General features: G+C 39.3%; 1 pseudogene; it reads right to left on the bottom strand.

Moving 5' to 3' along the window:
• Window positions 1–2344: 2344 nt before the first annotated feature.
• LOC143668983 (tubulin alpha chain-like) lies at window positions 2345–3721 on the bottom strand (annotated as a pseudogene).
• Between the last annotated feature and the right edge of the window lie 23778 nt (window positions 3722–27499).

The following is a 27499-nucleotide window of genomic DNA, read 5'->3' as shown; positions in this document are numbered from 1 at the left end:
CTCCTAATGTAGGAGACTATCTATCTTTCCTTTAACTAGAAGATCTTGCAAAGGGCACACAGTAAGTGGCAAAGTCATGGTAGGAACTAGGCTGGTCAGATGTATAATCAGGCATGTTCCATCACACTATGCTGTGATATAATATGAATCTATTACATAATTAATTAATTTAATTAAACAAATTAATGTAATTAGTAATTAAAATAATATAAAACATGGTTTTAAGGAAAAAATGAGCTTGTTTCAATTTCATCATCCTGTTTTTCCTAGGAAACCGACTAAGCTTCAGCTTAAACTGTAAAACCAATCTGCACATACAAGTCCACAAAAGAGATGACATGGCAGATGTCCTAATATGAGAGTTTTGAGCAAAAAGTTACAGTAGATTGAAAATAAAAAGTGGCCATGGATTCTTCCTATTCCCATATGCATGTCAGCTGCAAAATGAATTTGCGTGGTCTCATAGCATGAGATAAGTCTATTTCTCCATTCCTTGTATCTGATCTTGGATATGCAACTTGCTTTGGCCAGTGGGACTTGGCACTTAACCCCAGCTGAGGTTGGCCCTAATTCTGCTGGGAACCCTTCCACCAGGAGGGAGGAAGCTCAGGCTAGCTTGCAGAAGAGACCAGGTCAGGGAGGACGCAGGTACATGACCAACAGACAACTGCTAGGCAGATGAGGGAGGCCTCCTACCCTCACCTCTTCCCAGCCACCAGTTGAGTGCAGTGGGCCCAAGTGAGACCAGCAAAAGAATGACTCAGCTGAGGGTCAAATTACAACTCAAAGAATTGGGAGCTATTAAGTGCTGGGTTTTCCGGGTACAGTATTTTATGGAACTTTGTTAATACAGCAAATGCTACAAACACTTAAGTTTTTTTTTTTAAAGGAATTTCTTTTTCCCCAATTACAACAGTGAGTTTTCATTGGACCATGTAATTTTTTCCAGTCCAATCTCATTTTGTGATCTATGTATAGCATGTAGTAGATAGCTTCTTTAATAGAAAATATTGTGTTTTTTTCCCTAAGGACAGTTAACTGAATTCGTGAGAAATGAAACGTAGCACAGAAGTCAAAAAGGCACCTACAATCAGCTGAATTGTGCACAGACCTAAGGGTCACATTTTGAGGTCCAGGGGTCCCAGTACTTTTGCCTTTGTGCACTCCTTCCTCCATAGGAAAGTAATGAAAACTTTTAAAGTTTATGACTGCTTTGGGATAAAGATGAATGCGTTAATATTATATATTAAAACACTTTCTTCAAACTAAAAGTTCATTATTTATTTTGATATTAAAAGAAATTAAGACATTTCCATAGGCTTCTAAAAGCTTTGTGAGCCCTGTGTGTTGTGTGTCCAGTGCTTAATAATAAGTGGGCCCAACCAGGCATTGTACAGGGTAAACTTATTGAGTTCCTGCTTCCTTCCAGGGATTCAGAACTGCTATTTAATAAGTGCAACGAAAAAGACACGAGTATGTATGTGAGTGTGTGTGTGTGTGTGACTGTGCTTCCTTTTATGATTAGACAAGGTTAGGGAAGTACCTCTTTGTACTCTCTTGCTACCAATTCTCACAACCTATGGCACCCTGAATATAGGCATCTACGTGGGAATTTCAGAGCATATTACCATTCATAGACTATAATGACAAAACAAAACAAAACAAAACACTAGGGAATCTTCAATATAAATATTAATAGTTTCCCACATCTTTGTTTAGAGTATAGCCTGAGGATTTCTAAACTTTTTAGATCTTATTAATTCCAGAAGAGCTGTTTCACTTATGGCTACATAAATCTTGGCCCTTTAGAGGTTCCAAGACTGAGACTTTTTGGAAAATGGTCACTAGCAAACTCACAGGTGATCTACACAGAGAAAATCTGATTTGGGTCATTTGGAAGACAGAACATTTGCTAAAATAATTTGAGTCTAGTTAAGTTGCCAGACCAGTTACAAGAGTAGAGACTTGATAACAGAATGCAAAAATCAGAATTTGGTAATAATTCTAGTGCTTTTGTTTTTTAAACAGGTTGCATTCTTTTCTTCTTATTACAAGAGAAGCTTGCATAATGTGGAAAATTGAAAGAATGCTCTTTTTTTGTTTAAAATAAAAAGTGAACATTATGAAGAGTTGTTTTCAGGGTTGCTAAATCCTGACAGAGGATTTAGTGTCTCTCTATATTTTTTCTCTACTTACAAGCACATTTTATTGGCATTTCTTTCTTTTTTTTTTCCTAAAACCTTTACTTTGAGACATGATGGGAAACTTTATGGGTACACATGGAATAATGAGACATGATCACAACTTAGAGTGAAGAGAATTGAATTGCTGTAATGCTCGACAGCTAACGTAGAAGCACAAGTATTGGGAATATGACATGCTGTAGGGCTGAGAGAAATGGGCATGAGTATTCTTTCACTTTTCTCTTACCCTCTCCTTCAACAGAATCCACACCAACCTCCCCATAGTCCTTCTCAAGGACATTTATGTCCTCATGGACATCAGAAAACTCTTCTGCCTTCGTCCCCTCAGCCATGTACTAGTGAGCAAAAGCATGCTTGGCACACATGAGGTCAAACTTGGGATCCAGGTGAGCCCAGGCCTGAGCAGTGGTCGTGTTGTGGCTCAGCATGCAGACAGCTCACTGGGCCTTAACCAGGTCTGCACCAGGTACCACAGTGGGAGGAGGGTAACTAATGCCCACCTTAAGTGAGGCACCAAGCCACAAATGGGATGCTGCACTTGGTCTTACAGTGGCAATGGCAGCATTGTCATCTTTGGGAACCATATTGCCATGGTACAACAGGCAGTGAGCCGTGTATTTACTTGGGCGAGAATGCATTTCACCATCTGGTTGGCTGGCTCCAAAGCAAGCATTGATCATTAGTAGCAGAGATACAGAAAGCTGTTCAAGGTAGGCTTTCTCAGTAGAGATGATGGGGGCATATGAGGCAAGAGGAAAGTGAATGTGGGGATAGGGTACCAGGATGGTCTGGAATTCTGTCAGATCAGCATTCAGGGCACCATCAAACCTGATGGAAGCAGGATGGGGGACACCATCTGGCAAACAAGGAGGTTAAGTTTGGTGTAGGTTGGGTGTTCAATATCAAGGTTTCTATGACAGATGTCAGAGATGGCCACATTGTTTTCCATGAAGGCAAATCTGAGTGCTCCAGAGGTGCTATGGGTGGTGCGGATGGAGTTGTAAGGCATGACTCCAGCCATGGAAATCTTGGGGCTGGGTATATGGAGAACTTCAGCTTGGACTTCTTGCCATAATCAACACAGAGATGTCTCATCAGCATGGAGGTGAACCCAGATCTGGTTCCCCCACTAAAACTGTAGAAAACCAAAAAGCCTTGAAGACCTGTGCATATGCTAGCCAGCTTGTGAATTCTGTCCAAGACTAGGTAATATTCTCCTTGCTAATGATGTAGTGCTCATGGGCATGGTTAGTCGCAGCATATTCCTTGCCTGTGATGAGTTGCTCAGGGTGAAAGAGCTGGTGGTAGGTGCCAGTGTGAACTTCATCAATGACCAGGCATTCCTGGTCTACAAACACTGCCCAGGACACGTGTTTGCTGATGCCAGTCTCACATAAGAAGGTGTAGAAAGAGTCACCTCCTCCCCCAGTGGTCTTGTAATTTGGCATGAGCCTATCTAGCTAGACGCTATGTTCCAAGCAGAAGAGCTTCCAGCAGGCTTTGCCATTCTGGATAACAGCCTGGCTGACTCACACATGGTCAACAGAAGCAGACACCAGGTCCTGGTTACTGTTCCGAACAGCCTAAGAGTCGAGGTAAGTTACAATGGTATCATTTTATTACTTATTTCCCTTTGAGTCTAGTAAGGTGAAAAACTCAACCCACCAACATGTCCAAAAATGAGAAAGTAACCATTTTAAAAGGAGGGCTCCGAAACCAGGGACTCAAGTTTCCCCTTAGGTCTAGATTTCCACATCTTCCCTCATTTTTCCAGCATCCAAGCCATAAAATAGTCCATAACTTTCCTCCTCAGTCAATGCCAGTTTTAAAGTGAAAAGATTGTAAGATTATTATTGTTTCCCATTACGAAAAAAAAAAAAAACTCACAAATTCCTCCCTTAAATGTATCAGCTCTCCAAATTCATCAGTACCCTCAATATGCTTATCTTTCCATGTTGTTACCTATTGATCCATCTGGCTTGCTTTCCTTTGCCATGAGCCTGGTCTATAGTACACCTTTTTCGTACAGCAATAATCATTACCTTTCATTTGTTCCAGCATTGGTTCTTTGGAGCTACATAAATATAACTCCAACATGGCATGCTGAGAGGTTGATACTAGAGTGGAAGATGGAGACCGCCTTTTGCCCATCTTCTCTTCTTCTCTTCTTCTATTCTTCTCCGTCTAGGAGTACTCAGGGAAGTACTCTATCAATACAATAGCAATGGAGGCCTTATAGTTGGTCTTATTATCCCTGGAAGCTATAGAAGCATGATAGAAATTAAAATGCATTTACATCTAAACTATGTCTTCACATCTTCCCTTCCCACTTGGAAGTATCTCAAAACTACAGTTTTTGGTTTGGAAAACATCACTGCACTCTGTTTCACAGGCAGCATGTGGTACCCCAGGCAGAGGAGTTTTCCCCTGGCTACTGGGAAATGCTTTGGAGCAGTCATAGCATGGTTGAGTCACACTGAAATGGGGAAAAAACAGCACCATCTCAGCCTAATAGCACACCCTCAGGAACTGCATTATTCATGGCATTGTCATCACAGCTTCATTCTCTCGCATATAGGTCATCTTGAAGGTTCAAAAGACAACCTCATTTTTTCTGGAAGGTGATGCAAAATTAGATAAGGCTAAGCAGTGGTCAAAGAAAGCATGGCTTGGTACTGTGGTTCAGTTTAAAGTGATGCTCTGAACTCTGGGCTCTGTGCTAAATCGCGTGTCTCAGTGGTATTTCTTCCTGACTGACCCACCTCAATTTGGGCAGTCCTTAGCTCTCTGTCCCCTTCATACTTGACATTGAGTTTGCACTGATTTATCAGACTTGCCTGCTTTATTTGTTATTTCCAGAGTATTTCTCCAACCATATAGCAGGCTAAGCACTCTTCTGGCTGACCTTATTCACTCCCCGATTTCAATTTCCACAAATATATTTGCCATTCCTGTCTATATGTCTAATTTCATATTGGGCACTGGTACATGGATGTTCCACGGGAACTTGGAATTCAGGATTCAAAATAGAATTCACCATTTCTTCTCAACCCAGGCCCCAAATCTCCTCCTCAATCAGCCATCTTGGAGAGCAGTATTCAAAGCAGAAATCTGGTGGCTGTGTCAACTTCTTCTTACTCCCACAGCCTAAGTCATCCACACTCTTATTCCTTTAATAATTCTGACTCTGTGTCCTTCTTTCTACTTATACCGGTAGTATGAGTTTGGATTACTGCAACAGCCTTCCAGCCTTTCCTCTCCTTGGTTTTGGTGCATATAACACATTGTTGCCAGGATAGTTTTCTAAAACAGAAATTGGATTATGCAATTGTCCTGCTTAAATAATTCACTGGCTCCTTCTTTACCCTCAGCCATGATTCACAGACAGTCGAGGAGCTCCAGGAGGAGCATCGCACATCTTAGGAAGTAGTTTATTCGAGGGTAAATAATTCCAAGTAAATTAAAATGAACATGAATATAATATAGAAGAGGTTACAAAACTCACATTAGTTTCTAAACAACAAAATTTACAAGATTTTAAACACACGCAACAATGATCTCAGGGTATGCTCTTATACCCTTGGAGAATAAATACTTGCTCACTTTTGCAGTTAGAATCAACAAAGGAGGTTGTCCTCAGCCTTGTGGGGAGTCTCCTCTCCAGTCAGTTGGAGGTCTTAAAAGTTAGATCTGAGGGTTTCAGAGGTCAGAAGGCAAATTCCTGCCTCAACTTCAACATTGGCTCTTGTTAGAATTTCCTGCCAGTTAGCTTCCCTAGGGAGTTCAGACTAAGGACTTTAACATCATTCTTATCAGTTTCCAGCTTGCAGCCTGTCCTACAGAGTTCAGACTCTCCAGCCCCCAGCATTGCATGAGCCAATTTCTTATAATAAATCTCTATATATGTATATCTCCTGTTGGTTCCATTTCTCTGGAGAACCCTGACTAATACATGCCTTTTTCAGCCTCATCCATGAAGCCTAAGAGCTATTTGTCTTCACCTCCCAGGCTGACTCCATCAGGAATTCTTCCTTTTTCTCTCCCCAACCCAGATTGGGTTTGGACTTCCCTTCCAAATGATGCCTTAGCCTCCTGTACCTACTTTCATCACATCCCCTTAACCCACAACTTTTCTATTGCTGTTTTCTTTTCTTCTCTTTTCTTTTTTTTTCATATGGGCAGGCACTGGGAATCGAACCCGCGTCCTCTGGCATGGCAGGCAAGCATTCTTGCTGGCTGAGCCACCGTGGCTTGCCCTATTGCTGTTTTCTTATGGGATTCCTCCATCTGATTGTAAATACTTTTGGGGGAGGGAGTCATGTAGCTTTGAATCCTCAATGCCTAACAGAGTGCCAAGAACACAGTAGGTCCTCAATATCCTCCTGTGATTAACTGAATAATTATTCTCCACAGAGCATAGTGCAGGTAATCAATAGATGCTTAATTTAATGCATAATGATCAGGAAATAGACATTTCTCATTAATCCTTTTACTTCTCATTTGAGCATTCATAATGTTCCAGCTCTTAAAATCCAACATCCCTCCACTTTGCACCTGCCATCACAACCTCCTACTGTCCTACTGGGTGTTGGGGTGGGGGTCGCCGATGAGGGCAGCAGACAAAATGCAGAATTATGCCTCCCCAAGTTGACCCTATTCAGTCCCAGCTGGGATTTCTTGGTCATTAGGCAACTTTATAAACTGTCCTTATTTCGCCTCCTTGACCATTTCCATATAGTTTCCGTATTTACCCTTGTCATTGCAGCATGGGATCACATTTCTTAATTCATGAATTGGCTTCACACTTTCGCCCTCCATTTCAAACATTGAAAACTTCATCTCCATATTCCACATCCTCCTCTCTCCAGAGGAAAGTTGTCCTTTTCTCTTTAAGAATCAATGTTCCCAATCCCCACCCCAGGGGTCATGGTCCCTATCATATCCTGACAACCTAATTCCATAAATGCTCCTCTCTATATATCCTATGTCATCCCTCTGTAGCATTTGACATGACTGAGCATTTTGTATTGACATCTTTTGCTTTAGTTTTGGGATTGATTCTCTTCTACTTCAGCCCCTGTTCAGGCTCTTTCTCCTTTTGCACCTCCCATTGTTGGAGTTTTCTAGGGTTCTATCCTGTACTTTCTCTCACAAAGCATGTTCCCTATAATCCCTCTACGCTGAAGCATTTATCTGCCACTTGTGTACTGATGTCAGTCAGATCTGGATGCTCTGCCACACGGCTCCCTAGACATCTGTGGAGATTTCAAACTCAACGGGGAAGAGCCTAATATCTTTATCCATCTTCCTTTCTCCAACCCCTGCAAATTTCTCTTCTTCCTGCATCCCTCTGAGGGCTAAATTGGTGACATCATCAAGTTGCCCAAGTCAATAACCTGGAGTTGCACCACATTGTCCCTTCTCCTAACAGCAACTCATTGGCAAACAGTTCTTGACAAATCTTCCTCCCACCTTCAGCTCAGTGAATCCTACCTTTTCCAACCCAACTACTGACACTCTGGTTCTGGCACTTATCAGCTCTCACATGCTATGTTACAACAGTCCGTAACTGTTCCCCTTTTGGGGCTTCTCTTCTTCCAAACACACTCCTCACTGCTGCCAGAGCTGGCCTTTCCTGAGCATCTAAAGTCCTGTGGCTCTTAATGTACTCTATAGCTTTCAGGCATTTACTTTTTCTCTCCTTTTCTCTTTTCTACTATATTGTGAGTTCTTTAACTAGAGAAACTATGTCTTATTCAATGGCTCAATCCATACTCATGAATGAAATTTAATTTATTGAATAAATTTTAGTTCTTTACACTTCATTTTCCTGACACTGATTCCTATTGAGAGGTAGTAGAGTATAAAATTTAAAAGCACACCTTCTGTGGTAAGATTACCTAGGTTCAAATACTAGCTTTACCACGAAAGAAGCTCAATAAACTTTGCAAACTACTTCACTTCTCTGTGCTCAGTTTCTTCATGTATAAAATGAGATAATAAGAGTACCTATTTCTAGGGTAGTATGTAGACTCAATGGGCTAATACACAAGCGCCTAGACTGTAGGACATTGCCTGATCCACAACAAGCACTTAGTGGATGTTTGTTTTATCATCTTTTTCTTTCCTTCCTTCTTTCTTTCTCTCTTTCCTTCCTTCTTTCTTTTTTCTTTCTTTCATTTTCTTCCTTCCTTCCTTTCTCTCTCTCTTTCTGTTTTGTTTGTTTGAGATCCTATTGTTTCCTTTCTTCTCCTATTAGACCTACAAATATGAAACATTATTTTAGTTTCATATTAATAACAACTCATAAAGCCCCAGTCACAGAAAAAGTCCCTGTTCTATGCAGCCACATGAATACCTCCTGTCAGTGTCTGTCTGTTTGCTATAGAGGATAAACCTTATGAGCAGTTCAAAAATGTGCTTAGTTTTCTTCATAGAAGGAGGAAATCAAAGGTTTATCTATATACAATTATTAATTAATATTTGGGCAAAGACTTTTATTTTGCTATTTTTAAATTGAGTTTTGTCTATGGGATAATCATTGGATTTGGTCACCAAGAGACTCTAATTTGCTGGAATATGTGGCCTGGTGCCTTGCATAAAATAGGCAACTAAAGGATGAATAAGTGAGAAATCGAATTCATGAATTTGAATATTGTGTTTTATAATATAGACTTGATTCAATAAGTTTTCTAGAGAAAAATAATTGGGAGTATTTCAACCAAGAAAATTGGAATGAAAGAAAGTGATAAAAACAGAGGAAAAGGAGAGCTATGTTTATAAACATAGAGATTCTAATTCAGTGACTATTGGCCCATTGACTCTTGAAAACCTTCGGAAGACTGCTTTTTGTTTGCAAATTATGGAAACAAAGAATAATTTACAAATGCATGTCTGTTAGGAATGTAACATAATTTTAGACCTGAAATACATACTTCTCCCCAGCCCAAACCTTCTACCAGGCCAGGTCTTTTACATACAATGAAAACCATAAAACAAGAGAAAATCAAGAAATGAGATTTCTTTACTTATGTATTTTGAGATATGAAAAAGTTTAAGCAACAGTAAAATAAAGTTTTTTAAAAAGCTATCATTCTTTGACTACACATTTACACAGGACCTTGTGTTTAGAAATTAAGAAGTCTAGACTTTGATTTCATGGAATTTACTCACTAAAGGAAGGAGAAATCAAGTATGCAAAATAGTATTGACACAAAACAGACTCCAAGGTAAATAGGGAGTTTATTTTATCTTTCGTAAGAAATTCTGCTTTCTCAGGGATGCCTCAGTTCTGAGCTCAAATACTTTCAACTGTTAATTCAGGCCCACCCACATCATCTAGATAACTTCTCTTACTTAATGTCAGCTTATTATGAGCTTTAATCACATCTACAAATTAACTTCACAGCAGCATGTAGATTAGTGTTTGATTGAATAACTGGGGATTACAGGACTGTAGCCTAACTAAATTGACATATTAAACTGATTATCATGGTCTACCTTATTTCAACTTGGCATCCATACAAATCCCCTTAAACCAAACTTAATCTCCAAATAAAGAAAATAACAAAGTCTTACTTCTACCTAACATGATGCAACTGACCTCCACATAACCCAAATATGCTGAACCCTTTCCACAAACGAGGACGCAAAGTCCTTGGGCGATGTTCACTTTTCTCCTAGATATTCTGTACCTTAAATGCCATGATATAAAGTAAAATATTATTAATACATCTTATGTTAGATGATAAGGGAATAAGAAAGGAAAGAAAACACTATTTAGTTATTATATATATAAACATCTTCAAAACAAAATAAGGAAGAAATAGTCATACTTATTGCAGTTTTCATTTCAACAATGTGATCATCATCGGTGTTTATAACGGCCGTCTTGCGTTACCCATTCTATGTTCACTTTGCTTTCAGCAAGCATCACAAATGGCCATGATATTGTGCCTGGGAAGGTATCCCAAAGACTGATTTCAGAAGGGTTGGGTTCATTAGCAATCATGCCTGAATCTTCAAAAATTTTGAAGTTTTCCATGGACTTTAACCACGTGGTAGCACTAAGAGGCTCCCTAAAGGATTTCCTATATTCCAAGCATACTCTTCCTTATATCAGTACAGTAGCAACCCAATTTCCCTTTGGTAATCAAGATCCATAACTTCATCCAACTCAATAACTTCTTTATTTGCCTGTTGATTCAGATGATTGAGGACCCCAAAGTGGCCAGGTGGCAGTCTCTACCTATAATCAATAGATTCATTACTATATTTCCTTGTGAAAGCACTCCCCCTTTAGGAACTAAGATTTTTTAACCAGCAGAGCTTCAGGTCGTGGGGTAGTAAGCAAAATTTTTGCTACAGGATCACTAGCTGTAATAGTGTTTTGAGCCATTCCTATTCCATCTGTAGATTCCTGAACCCATAAATCCTGGCTATGGGAGATAGCACCATATATTGAATGCTAACTTAGAGCATATACAGACTTTTGAAGGATGTTTCCCCAGCCCCACAAGGTATCCACCTGGTTGACATTGTAACCATGTCTTTAAGAGGTCATTTCAGCATTATAGCAAACCAGCTGCTTAATAGTGATGGAGAGCATGGCAAGACCAGTGAATTCTATGAACATTGACCCATTGTCACACTTCACTTGCTGTGAAGTGGATTCCTTTATTGGAAGCAATATTGTGTGGAATACCATGATGGTGGATAAGCATGGGTCATGAATGTTGGTTTTGGTATAAGCATTGCATGCAGGGAAGGCAAATCCACATGCTGCATGTCTATTTTAGAGAGAACAAAATTGGGCTCCATGAAGGATGCAGTCCAATGTAATCAACCTGCCACCAAGTAGCTGGCTGATCACCACAGGAAACCTCAGGGAATGGTGCCATATTTAGTCTTCAGTGTTAATCTCTGTCACTGGTGCATTTGGCAGTCAAAAATGGCTATCGCCATGTCAGCCTTTGTGAGTGGGAGTTCATGTTGCTGAGCTCATGCATTACCCCTATTCCTGACATAAGGTATACACAGCATGAATCATCCTCTCCACTTGATTATTAAAATTTTACTCTTCTGATGTCACCTTTTGTACATGGAACACAAATATCTTCATATTCTTTGCCCATTCAGAAAAGTCCATCAACATATGTCTTCCTCAGACTTCCTTGTCACTAGTTTCTAATCATGTTCCTTCCAAGTCAGTGAATACCCAGCTGAACCATTGACCACAATCCATAAAGTGGTATAGGTTCATAATTCTGGCTGTTTCTCCCTTTAAGCAAAATGAACAATCAGGTATACCACTCGACATTTTGTCTATTGGGAAGAAATCCATTCACCACTGTACTTTAAGGATGTTCTGTAGTCCTGTAGCTATCCATTTTTGGGTTTGGGTAGTGCCTGCATATCACAGAGAACCATCTGTAGATGAGGCCAGAGTTTTATTTTCCTCAGACAACTGGTCATAAGGTGCTCCCCAGAAGGCCATAGTCATGGACTGAGAGAGAGAAGGCAATGTAACATCATAGAGATTGTGGGCATTTGGAGCACTTCCTCATGTAACTTACTTGTGTCTTCAGAACCTACCCATGCTTGATATTTTATATAGCACTTTCCTTTGGTAATCAAGTTGTGCTGTGGGTACCCGATTTTATCTCTTGGTGGGTCAGACCACACTGAGTTCATGATGGACAGCTCACGTTGCAAGGCAACTTGGTGGCCCATGGTTAAGTATTTAGCTGCAGAGGATGGCAGGGGTTTGCTTCAAAATTCCAAGGGTTTTAACTGTGATTCACTTAAAGGGGTCTGCCAGAAGCTCCAAACAACATTTCTATCTGCCATAGCCACTTCAAGCTCCATTTGATTTGCTGTATCACATGGCCCAAGAGGCAGGTAGGACCTGTTAGAGAACATTCTATGTTCTAGTCCCCGCTGAAAACTAGTGTTTTTTCAGGTTAGTAAGTCAATGGGCCAGAGTAGCATGCACAAATGAGGAATATGTTGTTTAAGAGGCTCACTAGACAATGTGCTTCTTTTCTAGTGCTAAGTGGGTCAGTTGCAGCAGTTTATCCTTCACCTTAAAAGGGAACTTGACATACCCTACTGTACTGGACTCCTAGAAAGTCTTCTGAAGTAGAAGGCCTCTGCTGATTTTTTTTTTTTTTTTTTTGGTTTTATTTTCCAGCAAATGTCTAACCAAATAATCTAGAGTAATTGATACTTTCTACTTACCATGTTCAATTTGCATAATATCATCAATGTAATGTCTGGTGTGATATCTTGTGGATATCAAGTTCCCTGTAGACTAATTTATGACATAGAGCTAGATAGCTGACATACCCCTGAGTTAAGAGAGTAAAAATGTATCTGAACCTGTCTAGCCAAAAGCGAATGGTTCTGATGGTCTTTACTAACAGATATTGAAGGGAAAACCTGCATACCAGATACCAGAGCATGCATTTATTGCTCAAGCAATCCAACCCCATCTGAAATAGTAAGTGCAATTACAGGCACCACCTGATTAAGTTTACAATAATCCCTTGTCGTTCTCCAAGTCCCACCTCTGTTCTGCACAGGCCATATAGACAAATTTGAACTGGGATATGGTAAGAATCACCATTTCAACACCTTTTTAGGTACCTTTGGGAGGAACTAATTTCTGCCATCCCTCTGTGAATTCAGTACTGCTTTAGTTTACTATTTGTGTAGGTAATGGCTTCCACCTGGCCTTCCCTATCACTTTCCCTGAGTACTCCACAGGTCATTGGACCAATGTCATGACTCTACCAGTTGCTGGGTATGTCTATTCCAATTATGCATTCCAGAACTAGGTAAAAAGCCACAGAATATCTATAGGGGCCCACTGGCCCCATCTGAGCTCAAACTACATTGATCACCTCATGTTCATAAGTCTCTGCTCTGACCGGTGGACCATAGTGAAATTTTGGGCCTCCAGAAACTGGTATCAGTTCAGAGCTGCTGTTCAGTAATCACCAAGAAGTCTAATTTTTTTTTTCATTTTTTCCAATATACAGTCACCCTGGTAAAGACTGTAAGTACCTTTGGATAAGTATGTAAGTATAGATTTTGGACAATGTAAATTGGCTATTCATTAAAGGAATCTGTTCTCTCCTCCATTCAAGTGGTTCTGGATCTGTAAATTGGCTCAGATCTGGAAATTTATTGAAGAGCAATGATTTTCTGTCTTGGTGATTCATGTAAGACTTCTATTCTTGACCTAGAATTCTTATGTCTATATATAGACCAAACAAGAATTTTGTACAACGCTCATCTTTTTCTTTTCTAGGGACACCATGATTGAATAGCCATTGCCATTGGCCTCTGTACCTCACCCTTTGGTGCCTGCTAGGAATTAAATCTACTCATAGTTCTAGAAGCAAAGTGGGGTGGCAAAGGTAGAACCTGAGGAAACTCAGCAGTACCCGGCAAGGCAGCTATGTTAAGGGAAGCCATTACAGATTCTTTAGGCAAAGTAGGACTTTAGTTTACCCCCAGGCAAGGTTGAAGGGGCTGCTTCTGCAGGCAAAGAAGGAATTTCCTCATATGTCCCCATTCCAATTTATGGAACCCAATTTTCCATCTCAATCAATGTTTTCACCTTAACAGAAGGCAATTTGTATTGTAATTCAGCCATTTGCAGGATGACAATCTGCATTCAGTTTTTGGAATCCTCAGCACTGTGATCACAGGAGATAAAGGTTTCTTTCAGGAAAGACATAGAGGATTTCAGGTCAATATATGGAAGTTTAGCGGGAAATTTGAAACCCCAAATTTCCCAATTTTCTCCAATACATTTAGGAAGAACCAGGGAAATCCATTATGCTAATTAGTTTGACTAAAATGTTCTAAGATATCTAGCAATAGGTCATTCAGAACCCTGCCTTCTATACTCGATTAGGAGTACCCAATGGTGATATTTTGCATATCTTTATTGTCACATCACACCATGGAGTTCCAGTACCCTTTTTACCACTGGCAATAAATTCATTAGTGACGCATTGAGGATCAATTCCAGAAATCTTAGAACCAACTCAGAACAGAATTATACTGTCATCACACCAGTGTATCATCATACCATATTATTGTCACAACATATTAACATCTTCTGATACTATCACACCACACCATCATCATACCAGTGCATCATCATGCCACACAATTATGGCACCATACCATAAGGACACCTTCTCCACCATCACAGTGCCATCACCATTATTTTGCTACCAAATTAGAGTAATTTGAAAACATGTTAGATTATAGCTGTGTTTACCCCAAATAGTATAATTATGGATGAAAAGTAAAACCCAATTCATATTTCCCTAGATGATCACCATTACCACACTAGCCTCTTCATTAGCCTCTGTCCTGCCATCCTCTACTAAGCCATCATAGGCTCTCAATTTTTCATCCATACATATCTCATTTAATCCTTGCTATAATATTCCAAGATACTTATTATTATGCCCATTAAATACGTGAAGAAAATGTAGGTTATGGAGCTGATAAGCTGCAATCTAATTAACAGGTATTAATAAATGGCTTTATATCTTTATAGCCAATTAAAAACATCAAGTAAATGCATCTTTACAGCAAAATTACATGAAATAAACCAGAAATGCTAGCTCTAATGTATGAAAAATTTTAAATGTTTTTCAAAATATTAGACTAGTTAGATGGCATGGTCCCTTTATCCCTTGCTTGATTTGCTTTGGCATAGGACACAGTGCCACATAAGCAATGTATCTTGATAATTTATTTCTCTCAACGTGAACATATTAACATAGAACATGCAAATAAGCAGTTTAGGTAATTTCAAGGGAATTGTATTACCCAGCATGTGGTAATGATCTAGGAGGAAAATGGCAAACAATGGCCTTTTTAATTTTAGGGACAGAAAAATTAAACTAGACAGTTCACCACAGAAAAGGAATTTAAAATGAGGGTAAGTAAAGGGCAATGAAATAAATAGAAAATAACTATAAACCTTTGAAATGACTAATAATAAATAAGTGTTATCTGGATTGAACTGACAGATTTTAATAGGGCATATGTAATTTATTTGTGCCCTGATGAAACCATAAATTTCTCCAAAACCTATATCCAAAATTTTTTCTTTATAATGAAGATAAAGTAGCACATATACCAAAAATCACTTGAATGATGCCATAATCTAATCCAAAAAGATAGTGAAGGCCTTTGTCCCTTTTGGGTAGCTTGTATTCTATTGCATAACATGGTTTACAAGAAAAAATTGGCTGTATAATAATAGTTTATTCCATAAGCAGTCAATACATTTGCTAAAAACTCTTTTGGTTCTAATCGCATTGTAATCATTTGGGTCTATTTCAATAACAATAATTACAACAATTAATAATACTGAACTGAAAAAAGAAAACCCTGCACAGTGTTGTTCTATGGAAACTTTATGGGGTACATGTCCTACATTTTGATGTTTTTCAGGCAAAAGAGTTCATTCTCATTATGTGCTGCTTAAACAATTCGTGGGTGGCATTTGAAAACTCTGGTCAAAAGAGGATAATATCTAAGTTTCAAACACAAATCTTTTTAAGGAAAAGATGAAGAAAAATATAAAAGATGAGAGGACCACTTAATTTCTAAAATATACACTACAAAGGAATGTGTCTACTTGCAACTATCTGAGATGTTAAAATATGATTTAAACTCCCATTACAATTCATGACATCACAAAATGATTTGTGATATTTTATTTTCATAAATTATAAATTTATCCTTTATATTTAAAATTCTATGCCCCAGACAGTCTACTGCATGAATTTAGGAACCTTTAAAATATTCCAAGGTAAATGGCATTTCTTTTGACCCTTTACTTGGAGGACAGTGTGTTGATAAAAATGAATGTAATTTTTTTCATTAAACAAGTCAAGATACTTTTAAGACGGTAAAACTTCCAAAATGAGTCAGACATAGGCCCTACCCTCAAGGAGCTTGCATTTCATAGAAAAGTCAGATGCGTAGAGAAACAATCACAGTATAGCATAGCCTGATCAATGCTGAAATAGATGGTTGGCGCAAGGTGCAATGATTCAACAAGAGAATGATAGACCACTTGGAAGGAAATGTGGATGAAGAATTCTCGGGGGAGATGTTCTTTGAACTGGGACTTGAAGGATGAAGGTCAGATGAGACAGACAGATGAGAAAGAAAAGAACTTCTACTCTTTGTTCTCCGCATCATGATTATTATCGTGATCATCATCACCGTTACTGTCATCATCATCATCAACATTTCACAGCATCACCACACCCCAGCATCATCACCCTTCATCCACAGCACAACGGTCTTTCATCCCTCTTGCAAAATTTTAGCCTCTAAGGAGCATTGTCCAATGTTAATCATAAGGAAATAGTCCAAGTATTTCTGTAAAAGTTGTGTCCCTAGCAATGGAATGTCAGAGGGCCTATTATGATATGAACGATGTTATGACCAAGTAGTTTCCAATGGATAATTACCAGGATCCACAGGCTCTGCAACATAACCCAACAATCCAATTCTAGAAACTTCTCCAAAAGACTTTATCTGAACGAGGCAGAACTTTTGGAACAGACCCCATGGAGAGACTCATAGAAGCCTCAGTTAAATTTCTGGCTTTCAATGGAAAGATGGTAGAATTTAGTTTTTAAGTCTAGTTAACCAAGAAAAAAAAATTGGTTTGGAATGGAAGTAGATCATGTGGAAATTTGAATGTGAAGTGATAGGATCCTTGTCCTCCAACTCATATCATGGTTGATTTATATTTTGACTAGTGCAGTTCCTAATATAACTTATGTGGACAGCTTAATTGAACACCATAAGTACATGGAACCTTGGCTAAGCCATGAGATTTTGTAGGTTTGTCCAGAGTAATGCCCCGATAAATCCCAGAGTGATTTGAACAGTGAATAAAAGAGTACTTGTAAAGTCCCCTTAGGGGAATGGTGAGAAAGGAGGAAAATTCAACTTCCTCAAGTGGAGAATTCTTGATATTCTCACAAGCAGTGGGGATGACCAAAGCAACAGCCTAGGCCCCCAATCTTGGAGTTTATTCATATGAAACTTAGCTTTGCAAAAGATAGGCTAAGCCTACTTAGAATTAGGCCTGAGACATCCCTAAGAGAACCTCTTTTGTTGCTCAGATGTGGCCTCTCTCTCTCAGCCAACATGACAAGTAAAATCACCACCCTCCCCCTCTCTACGTGGGACATGATTTCCAGGGGTGTGGACCTTCCTGGAAACATGGGACAGAAATCCTAGAATGAGCTGGGACTCAGCAATCAAAGGATTGAAAAAACCTTCTTGACCAAAAGGGAGAAGAGCAAAATGAGACAAAATAAAGTGTCAATGGCTGAGAGATTCCAGACAGAGTTGAGAGGTTATCCTGGAGGTTATTCTTATGCATTAAATAGATATCACCTTTTTAGTTAAGGTGTAATGGAGTGGTTGGAGGGAACTGCCTGAAAATGTAGAGCTGTGTTCCAGTAGCCATGTTTCTTGAAGATGATTGTGTAATGACATAGCTTTCGCAATGTGACTGTGTGACTGTGAAAACCTTGTGTCTGATTCTCCTTTTATCTACTTTTTGTCTACTTTTTTTGTCAAATGAGTAAAACATATGGATTAAAAGTAAATAATAGGGTGAACAGATGTTAAAATAAATTTAGTCGATTGAAATGCTAGTGATCAATGAAAGGGAGAGGTAAGGGGTATGGTATATATGAATTTTTTTCAGTTTTCTTTGAACTTCTTTTTCTGAATGGATACAAATGTCTTAAGAAATGATCATGATGATGAATATGCAACAATGTGATGCTATTGTGAATTACTGATTATATATGTAGAATGGAATGATCATATGGTAAGAATGGTTGTGTTTGTTACGTTTAAAAAACAAAAAGTTAATAAAAACAAAACAAACAAAAAAGAAGACTACATTTATTATACTTATTAATTTGATTCATAGTAACAGAACGAGAAAGAAAAAAGACAAACATGACTGATTCAATCTCAAATGAGAGAAGTAGAGGTGAAGAGTCCCTTGTAGACTCAAGAGAACACCAAAGGGAAAAACGGATGAAAGAGAGCTGGGCAAAGTGGTTGGAAGGTCCCAATAGGCAGTCCCCAGCAGTAGCACTGGACTGGGAGAGCCTGATATTTCCACAGGCTCTTTCTACACAAGGGGCATGAGCAGAAAGTGAAATAGGCTGCCAAACTGCACATGGGTCAAGAGGGAGCTGGACTGATCTTTACAAACAAAAAGAAAAATGCACAACTGAGTCCAAGATTTTTAAACTGAGGACAAGGAATCACTGTGTAAATGAACTGGCATTTCCTGGGAAAGTCTGTGTGGAGTTTCTGTCTTCTCCAAATCCCAGGTGTTTTGTTATTTTTGTTTGAATTCTAAGTCTACATAAGCCTTGTCGTCATCACCTCCTACCTGCAGCAGCCAGTGAGACCCAATCTTGGTATTATTGAAATGCCCATTGTACTTTTTTGGCTTTTTTCTGCTTTCTTGGTCCTGGCCAATTCTTGTAAGATTAAGGTTCTTGATTCTACTCTAAAAATGGGAAAATGAAAGAAAGCTTACCTTTATTGATGGCCTATTATTTCACACAATGAAGATGTTATTATCACAATCATCTGCATTTAGCAGTGATGAAATATGGAGGTTCAGAGAGGTTAAGTAGCCTAACCAAGGCCAGTGGTAAGTAAAGGAGCATAAAAGTAAACACTCCACCTAGGAAGTGAGCCCTGTGCCTAAAGGCCTCACTTTTATTTATTTACTTTTTTTACCATGCTTTGAAATACTGTGGTCAAGAAGGACCTGGCTATGGATTTCCAAAAACAAAATGTACAGAGTTCCATTTGCACCCCCTGCAAACACACATTCTCCTATTAATAGCTTCCAGCAGTGTGGTACATTAGTTCCAATTGAAGAACCATTATTAGTACAGTTTTTATTTTTATTTATTTATTTTTTATATGGGCAGGCACCAGGAATTGAACTTGGGTCCTCGGGCATGGCAGGCAAGCATTCTTACCTGCTGAGCCACCGTGGCCCCATTATTAGTACAGTTTTTGGTAACTAATTTTTAGTGATTAATGTTTTGATTTCTTTTTCTACCATTATTTCCCCTTTCCTTTCCTGCACTTAAGCAGATAGCTGCTTGGTAGCTGCCTCAGTGGCAAAGGGTAAGAGAACTAATTCCTGGCTTGTGTTTCCAAAGGCTTGAACACATTAAAAACTCACAGGTTGTCAGCAGAAGGGGCATGGCAGAAAGGGCTGCTGTAGAGGGGACAGTAGTTCAGACAGGTAGGAAAAGGAGTTCCAGCATGGGCATCAACCCCAGCAAGGTACCTTGCCTCAAGAATAGTACAGTACCTCAGCCTGGTCATGTCCATGATGTGCTCTAATAATCTATGTTCAGAGATAAATGAAGCCAATTAAAGTCATCCTAAAAGAATTAAGGAGAAGGTAGTTAGCACAAAGACTTAGAAGTGAGAGCAAGGAAATTATGTTAAAGATGGCAAAGTCCCTCCAAACTCACTGGGAATGGCTGAGGAACAGAGTGAGGATGCTGAGTGAAGACAGGAGCATGAACAGGGGAGTTAGCCCTTTAGTAGGGTAAAAAGACCAGGAATAACTCCAGTGATGAAGCAGGGGCTGAGGCAATGAAATTCTTCTTGTCTGAGGAGTTCACCTGACACATCAAGGGAGGTGGTTGGAGGTATTCTGAGGAAGAGTTAACCATGATGAGTCAGGCACCAGTATAGGAGGGCTGGGTCATGACAAGCAGAGTGGGGTCTTCTAGACAGCATTAGCACCTCCCAGTGATCATGGATTGGGGGTGCTGGCAAAAAAGAAAAACATGTTTAAAATTATTAAAAAACCAAGGGTCTGGTGTCTGGGGTAATCTTGGTGTCATTGTAACAGGACATTTGTGGGAGATGGGGAGGGAGAGAGAGTAAGAAGAGGTGGAGGCAAGGGGAGAACTAGAAAAGAAAATGATGACAAAAATCCTAGTTCTACTGATTAATCTATACACAAGGCATGTTAGGTATGATATTTTTAGTATCAGAATATTCAGGATCTCAATAATCCTTTGGGTCTGAAATATTTGTTGTGCTGACATCTGGAGAATAACATAGGCACAAAGGGTAGAACAAGTGCTGAGGCCCTGAGTGAATTGCTTGGTGTGTTTGGGGAGCAGAGGGAGTTGGGAGCTGCAGCATAGTTGGTGTGGCCACACGCCATGGGAAGCTTGCAGACCATGCATTGTAGCTTCTGTCATGAATGGGAAGAAAAGCCACTAAAAGGTTTAAAGTAGAGATGAAACATAACCTGTTTACCTTAGCAGGGTGGGAAGAAGCCATAAAGGTGCTTGGGTGAGACAGGGACACCGACAAGGAAGTCCCCTGTAATAGTCTGAGTGAGAAATGAATGTGGTTTGGTTTACACTGATGTGGGACAGGGTTTTGAAGGAAGAGTTCACAGAATATGCTGAAGCTTTTGATGCGATGCAGATGAATCACAGACATCAGTCCTCGTGACTTAAGTGGTAGCTGACCGAGAGGGGAAGAATAGGGAGGCGTTGGTTTGACGGGCAGTAGGGGGAAGGCCTGAATCATAGGTTGTGATTGAACGTGTCAGATCTAAGATGGCCTTGAGAAGGAGAAAAGCAGCCCTGATATTGGCTGTTGGCCTGGGGCTATCCAGCTAGGGGCGGATGTGTGGTCCTGGTGGTCTTTGGATAGAAGGCATCGATGCCATTCAGACATTCAAATGGAAGTGTTGAGGAGGCAGTGGAGTGGGGATGAGGGCCAAGGTCAGGGTAGAGATATGAATTTGGTAGGCATTATTATAGGCTCCTTAAAGGAATGGAATGGAACTGTGTGGGATCCACTGGTAGTCAATTGAGAAGAGAAGAGATTTAAAGACCAACTCTGTGGCACTTGGTGCTTGGAGTTAGAGGGAAGGCAAGGAAGAGTCATCAAAAGAAACTAAGGAAGGCTGGTGACTGAGGGAGGAGGAAAACAGAGAGAAAGTAGAATCCAAGGAACACCAAATAGAGAAAAGTATTGGAAGATAGGGTGAGTCTGGCCCTATTTTCAATGTGAGAGTTTGAGTAATCTAAGGATGATGAAGTGAAGTGACCATTTTATTTGAAAAGTGGAGGTCATAAGTGACCTGAGAAACACAGTTTTTATGGAGTAATGGGGACAAAAAAACTTCAAGAGAGAATGTGAAGAGAGGAAGGGGAAATACTGAGTACAAATGACTCCTTTGAGTAATTTTTGTAGTGGAGCAATAGCTGGGTAGGGCTATGAGGTTGAGGGAAGTCCTTTTTTCCTTTTTTTACTCAGTGTGCATAGCATGTTTGTTGTTAATGTGAGTGAGTCCATAGAAAGGAACTAATGAATGGTAAGGGGGACAGAAACGCCTGTGTGGGCTAAAGACTGGGAGCCAGGGCACAAGGTAATCATGACAACGGGGACCCAGCACCTGAAGGGAAGATGAGGTCAGGCAGTAGATGTAGGTGTCCGAGGATGGGGGATACTTTTGTAGTAGTCTGAATTATGTACCACCTCAAAATGCACACTCTTAATCTGCACACCTGTGGGTACAAATGTATTTGCATATGGGACTTTTGGAAGATATCATTAAAGATGTGGTCAACTGAATCGGGGTGGGTCTTAAGGCATTACTGGCCTTATAAAGAGAAGAAAGAGGAAGCCAGGAGGTTACAGGGAGGAGCAGAAGCTGGAAGTCAGTGGAAGTCAGAAGTCACTGGAAACTGGAGGAACGGTTTCCACTGGAGCAAGAGAGTGCCCTGTGATGGGAGGTAGAAACACAAACCAAGAAATCCCAAGAGCAAGCTAGCACCAGAATGCAGCAGACCTTGGGGAGAAAACGTTGCCTTGCCAACAACTTGATTCTGGTTCTCTGCTTCTGAAGCCATGAAACAATAAACTTGTGTTGTTAAACCAACTCCTTGTGTGGTATTTGTCATAGCAGTGTGGCAAACTAAGATGACTTCCAACTGTTTTGAAAGCTTCTGTTAGATTTTCTCAGGGAAATAAGCAAGGTCATCAGCTGAATGAGGACAGGAGAGAGAGTATTGGATGTTTGAGAAGAGAGAAAATGTTGTGAAATATCCTCTGCGAGAGTGGGGAAGTCTTCCCGTCGTTCTTACTCCTATTACTGTCCCATCTCAACAAATAAGACATTTCAGAAAACACATGGATGAAAATATAATAAGCAGATTTTTATTTGGCAAAACAAAAACTACATACATACGTACAATATACCATTTTGATAGTTTCAATGATAGAGTATGACATATAAATACAAGTTTTGTTTCTATTATATATGACACTCATTAATATGAAAAACATTTTCAACTCTGGAGTAAAATAACCACACAAAACGAATTAAATTTTGGCTTTGCATTATGTCCTCATTTATAGTTTTATTTACTATTTTTTAGACTTTTATCCAGAGATCTCTGAAAGTTGCATTATCTAATCCAGTGAGTGGTTCTTAAACTTGAGGGTGCATCCGAATCACTTGGGGAGTTTGTTAAAATATGGATCCCTGGGTTGCATTCCCAGAGATTCTGATTTAGTAGGTCTGGGATTGGACCTGAAAATCTGCACCTCTAATAAGCTCCCAGGTGATGCTGATGACACAGGATGAGGGATGACACTTTGTGCACCATCGATCTAGAGTAACAGGACGCTGCTGGTCTTCTTGAGGGTTAAGAGTGGAAAGGAGTCATGGGGAGAAGTTAAGAATGCCAGTGGGCTTAAAGGGGAAATGGAAAAGAAAAAAGAGTACTTGTCAGTGCCCAGACAGTGGCCCAGATTTTGCATAGTCTTTAATCTTCACTTGCTGCTTCGGTCGCCAGCCACTGCACTTTCCATTTCCCCTGGAAGAAGAAATCCCTAATTAGACTAGACCCTAGAATCAATATAAAGAGTCATTCTCCTAGAAAATACCAACTTCTCATTGGTATCAAGAGTCTTTTATCTTTCTGTTTCCCAGATAGTTTCTAGCATCTATGAATGTACAGCCTAAGAAATAAACGCCTGCACTGACTGAGAAATGGGTCATCCCTTTAGCAGCTTACACCAGCTGTCATTGTGAATATGACCCAGTTCTCATTTTCCTGTGAGGACCTGAGCAGTGACTTTAATTCTCTCAGCAGCTACTGCTCTGCTCACTCCTGCTGGCTAGCTGGGGCCTCAGGGGCCTCTTGGGGCCTGTCTAAATGCATCTGTCAGGTGTCCATGCAGGAGACATGCCACCAAGCCCAGCTTATTAGGAAAACCTTTGCCAAAGGACCATCAGCGCCTTGCCATGTATGGGACCCACAGTCGGTAACCTGGGACTTCATGTTTAACTACAGCCCCCAGGATCTTTTATGCTTTGTTTAGAGTCAAGTATACAGTTCTCACATAATAAATGCTGACTAATAATTTGACCAATGTCTACGGCAACACAACATGGATGTTTTGCCATTTTAACACAGAAAGGAGGAACTGAAAAGGTAGGCTATTTCTATACAATATCAAGTTTCTGTAATGTAGATCAAATTACCAGGTAACTTATTTGACACATTTCTGACACGAAAAAAATTCTAAAGGGTCATATGTCTTCATTGTATTTACCAAAGCAAGACACAAAAATTGAAGGGCCTGGAAGGCCATCATCCATGAATAGCCACAGTTACGGTTTTGGCAACTAACTTTCAAATACAGGCAAAGAAAACTATGCAACTGCATATGCTCACACATGTACACACGCAGACATGCACATACACAATGAAACTGGAATACTGTTTTGCTACCTGTTTTATTTTGCTTTTGCTTACTACACTGTGAACAGCTTTCCACATTAACTGCCTGATTTTGAATCCCCGTTTAAGTATTCCATCCTATACACACACCAGAATTTATTTATTAGTTAACCAGTACCCCTATTGCTGGATATTTCCCCATGATTTTTCTCCTTTACAATAAATCATATTGGATGATTTTGTACCTAAATTAAGTTCCATCTTTAGTGATTTCTTTAAGATAAACATGTAGAACTGTCATGTTAAAGGAATTAATGCATTTCACCAAAAAGCCTTCCAGGAATATGATGCAAATTTTGTTTCCTATAAGCAATGAGACTGCCAACTTCCCTAATACTTTTGTAAACTTTAAGTATGACCAGTTTTCAAAAGTTTATTTTAATTTGCATTTGCTTCATAGCTAAGTGGCACTAATTTTTTTCACCATTGGTTATTCATAGTTTTTCTTTTGTGACTTTCCCAGTCTTTGTTCATTTTTTGTATTTGTTCTTTATTAGTTTGAAATGTGACACACTTTTTAGTTATTAAGGATATTTACCTTATATATTGTCAGATTGTCCTAGTTTGCTATTTGCACTTCATTATTATTTATGTTTTTTTTTTTAACATTTAGATGTTTTAGATGTTTAGATCTGTACATGGTCAAATCTATCAATGAGTCCCCTTATCATTTCTGGTTTTGACTTCATGAAAAGAGGAATAATTTACAATTTGAGGCATTTCCAAGTTAAAAATTTTAAAATACTTTTGATTATTCTAAATAAACTTCTGTTATGCTTTACTCCTAACTGATCAGGCCTTGCTCCTTCCAGGGTTTACAACAGCTCTCCTCAGTGATGGGCTGTTCTCCGACAGGACCCCAGACCTTCCAATGAAGAGATGTTGAAAGTTGCACATTTTCGGTAAGTATGTGAGCTCCAGTGGTGAGTGGATTGTAAGGAAAGTCTGTCTTCTTTATCAAAGATGGCATAAAGTAGAGGGGTATCAATACTACTTTGAAGTCAGACAAACTAGAGTTCAAATACTGATTCTGCTACTTACTGATTAGCATTGAGTGAGTTACTCAACTGTAGGAGAAGGCAATAATACTTATTTCACAGGATTTTTGTTAATATAAAAAGAGACAATTCATGCAAAGCCCTTTGCACAATTCTTAGAGTGCTCAAACAATGCAATTAATTTTTTCAGAAGTTGTTTACAAATCTCAGGTGTCCAAATCTAGATAAATCATTTGACTTCTGCCATGTCCTTAAACAGGATACCAGCAAAACCATCGTCATTCCCAGCATTTGCCTTTGAGCTCTCTGAAGGCAGAGACATTGCATGCCATTAATATCTGCATCCTCAGACCCCTTACAGTGCCTGACGTGCTTGTTAAACAAATCAGTAAATTAAAATTATAAGTTCAAATGTCTAAACCTTTTTTTTTTATGTTATCCTCCGTGAATCATGAATGGGTTATTTTAGCTAAACACATATCAAGTTATAGTTAGGAAGGCTATGATTTTTTTTTTAACTGACAAATTGTTTAATTGCATTCATGTACGATAAAGCTGAGCTATTAAAGCTGAGCTGGAAAATGGTAAAGGATCGCTAAGAACTTCTTGGGATAGGCTGAGTATACTACCTATTTATCACATTTTATCATCTAATTAATCCACAGTAAACCAAACAGATAGACAAAGATCTAAACCAGTGTGTTTGATTATTTGCTTGGTATTTATCATAACACTTTGAGAATGGCCCAGAAGTTATTTAGTAGCTCAGCAAAATGCTTGTGCGTTTGAAGAAATTGTTTTTCTATAAGGGATTTGAGTCTCCAGAACCATTTTATGCAGACACCAACGTTGCTTCTGAAGATTACTATTGAGTATTTTCATACAAAGGCAGCCATTGGAAACCAATTTTCTCTTGTTTCCTTCCTTCTAAAGAATGGAGCACAAACTCTTTTAAGCTATTATATATACATAATATAGTATATATAGTATCAGCCTTGCATGGAACTCTTGGGCAGAGAAAATGTTCAGGAGAAGTTAATAGGAAGTCAGATGGATTCTGTAGTTTTATTTCATTGAAAAGGTGGCAGATTTCAATCTAAATTTTACATGGTAGGTTTGGGCTCAGGTAAAATGACGGCTCTGTTTTGCTCTCAATAGGGATGCTGAACCTGAGATGGACGCAGGACTTACAAGTGGGATTATTGCCCAAGCTCTGGGTAAAATGATGTTCTAATCATCTTTCTTGTGTTCTTTGGAAAGTCACTTCATTTTTAACTCCCTGAGCCTTAATTTCCTCATCAGCAAAGTTGAAGTGATAACCAGTGAGGTGAAATTGAAATGAGATTATGTATATAAAAGTCCCTTTGAACTAAATTTGCATAGATTTGTGAATTATTATTGTGATAGAAGGAATCTCCCAGAGCTCTGGTACTGGTGTATCATTACATGAGAGGTTTCCCTGGACTGTCCCTATATTTCTGTTTCTGATTTATTGTTCTCTTTGGAGTTTTCCATGTCCTCCAACCCTATGTTATCATCTTCTAATGCTACTTCTATCTCCTGATATTAGACTTCCACTTCTGCCAAGCCACCAACACTCTTCCATAAGGTCACTCATGATTTTCTCATGTCATTAACACCAATGAAAACTTTGAAGACCTTATTTTACATGAATGCTCAGTATCATTGGACACCACCAAATATCTCCCTTCTAGAAACATTCTTTGTCCTTTCAATATTGCTTTTTAAAAATGTCATCCTACTTCTCTAGTATTGTTTTCTTGCTTTCTTTTGTAGGATCCTCTTTCACTTTAAATGCTGAGTTGGGATTCCAAAGCATTTTGTCATAGCTCATTTCTCTTAGGCAAACTCTCCCTATATGAGAAAGTTATGGCTGTTTGAATGAGATAATTTAATCTATTGTTAGGGCAAAGGGTTAAAAATTCAGAAAGTCTTGGGTGAAGGGAAATTGATCTTAGAGCACCTTACTCATGGGAATTGTACAACAAACTGAATGGGGACCATTCTACAGTAGAAAGACATATATTGGGATAAATGGACTGCAGCATGCAATAATGCTACTAGATAACAGTGGTAGTTAGGTTCAGGTGTCAACTTGGCCAGGTGAACATGCCTAGTTCTATTGCTGTGGACATGAGCCACTGGTACGTGAACCTCATCTGTTGCTTATTATATCTGCAGTCGACTAAGAGACGTGCCTGCTGTAATGAGTGATGTTTGATTTAATTGGCTGGTGCTTAAATGAGAGACCTCAATGTAGCATAACCCAAGCAGCTCAGCATACCTCATCTCAGCACTTGCAGCTCAGCCCAGGACTTTTGAGATGCAGAAAGAAATCACACTGGGGAAAGTTGTTGGAACCCAGAGGCCTGGA

This window comes from Tamandua tetradactyla, chromosome 25 (genome assembly GCF_023851605.1).
Source record: "Tamandua tetradactyla isolate mTamTet1 chromosome 25, mTamTet1.pri, whole genome shotgun sequence".
In the NCBI taxonomy this organism is placed as follows: Eukaryota; Metazoa; Chordata; class Mammalia; order Pilosa; family Myrmecophagidae; genus Tamandua; species Tamandua tetradactyla.
Note: the sequence above shows the minus strand (reverse complement) of the source record. Positions and strands in the feature narration are given on the sequence as shown.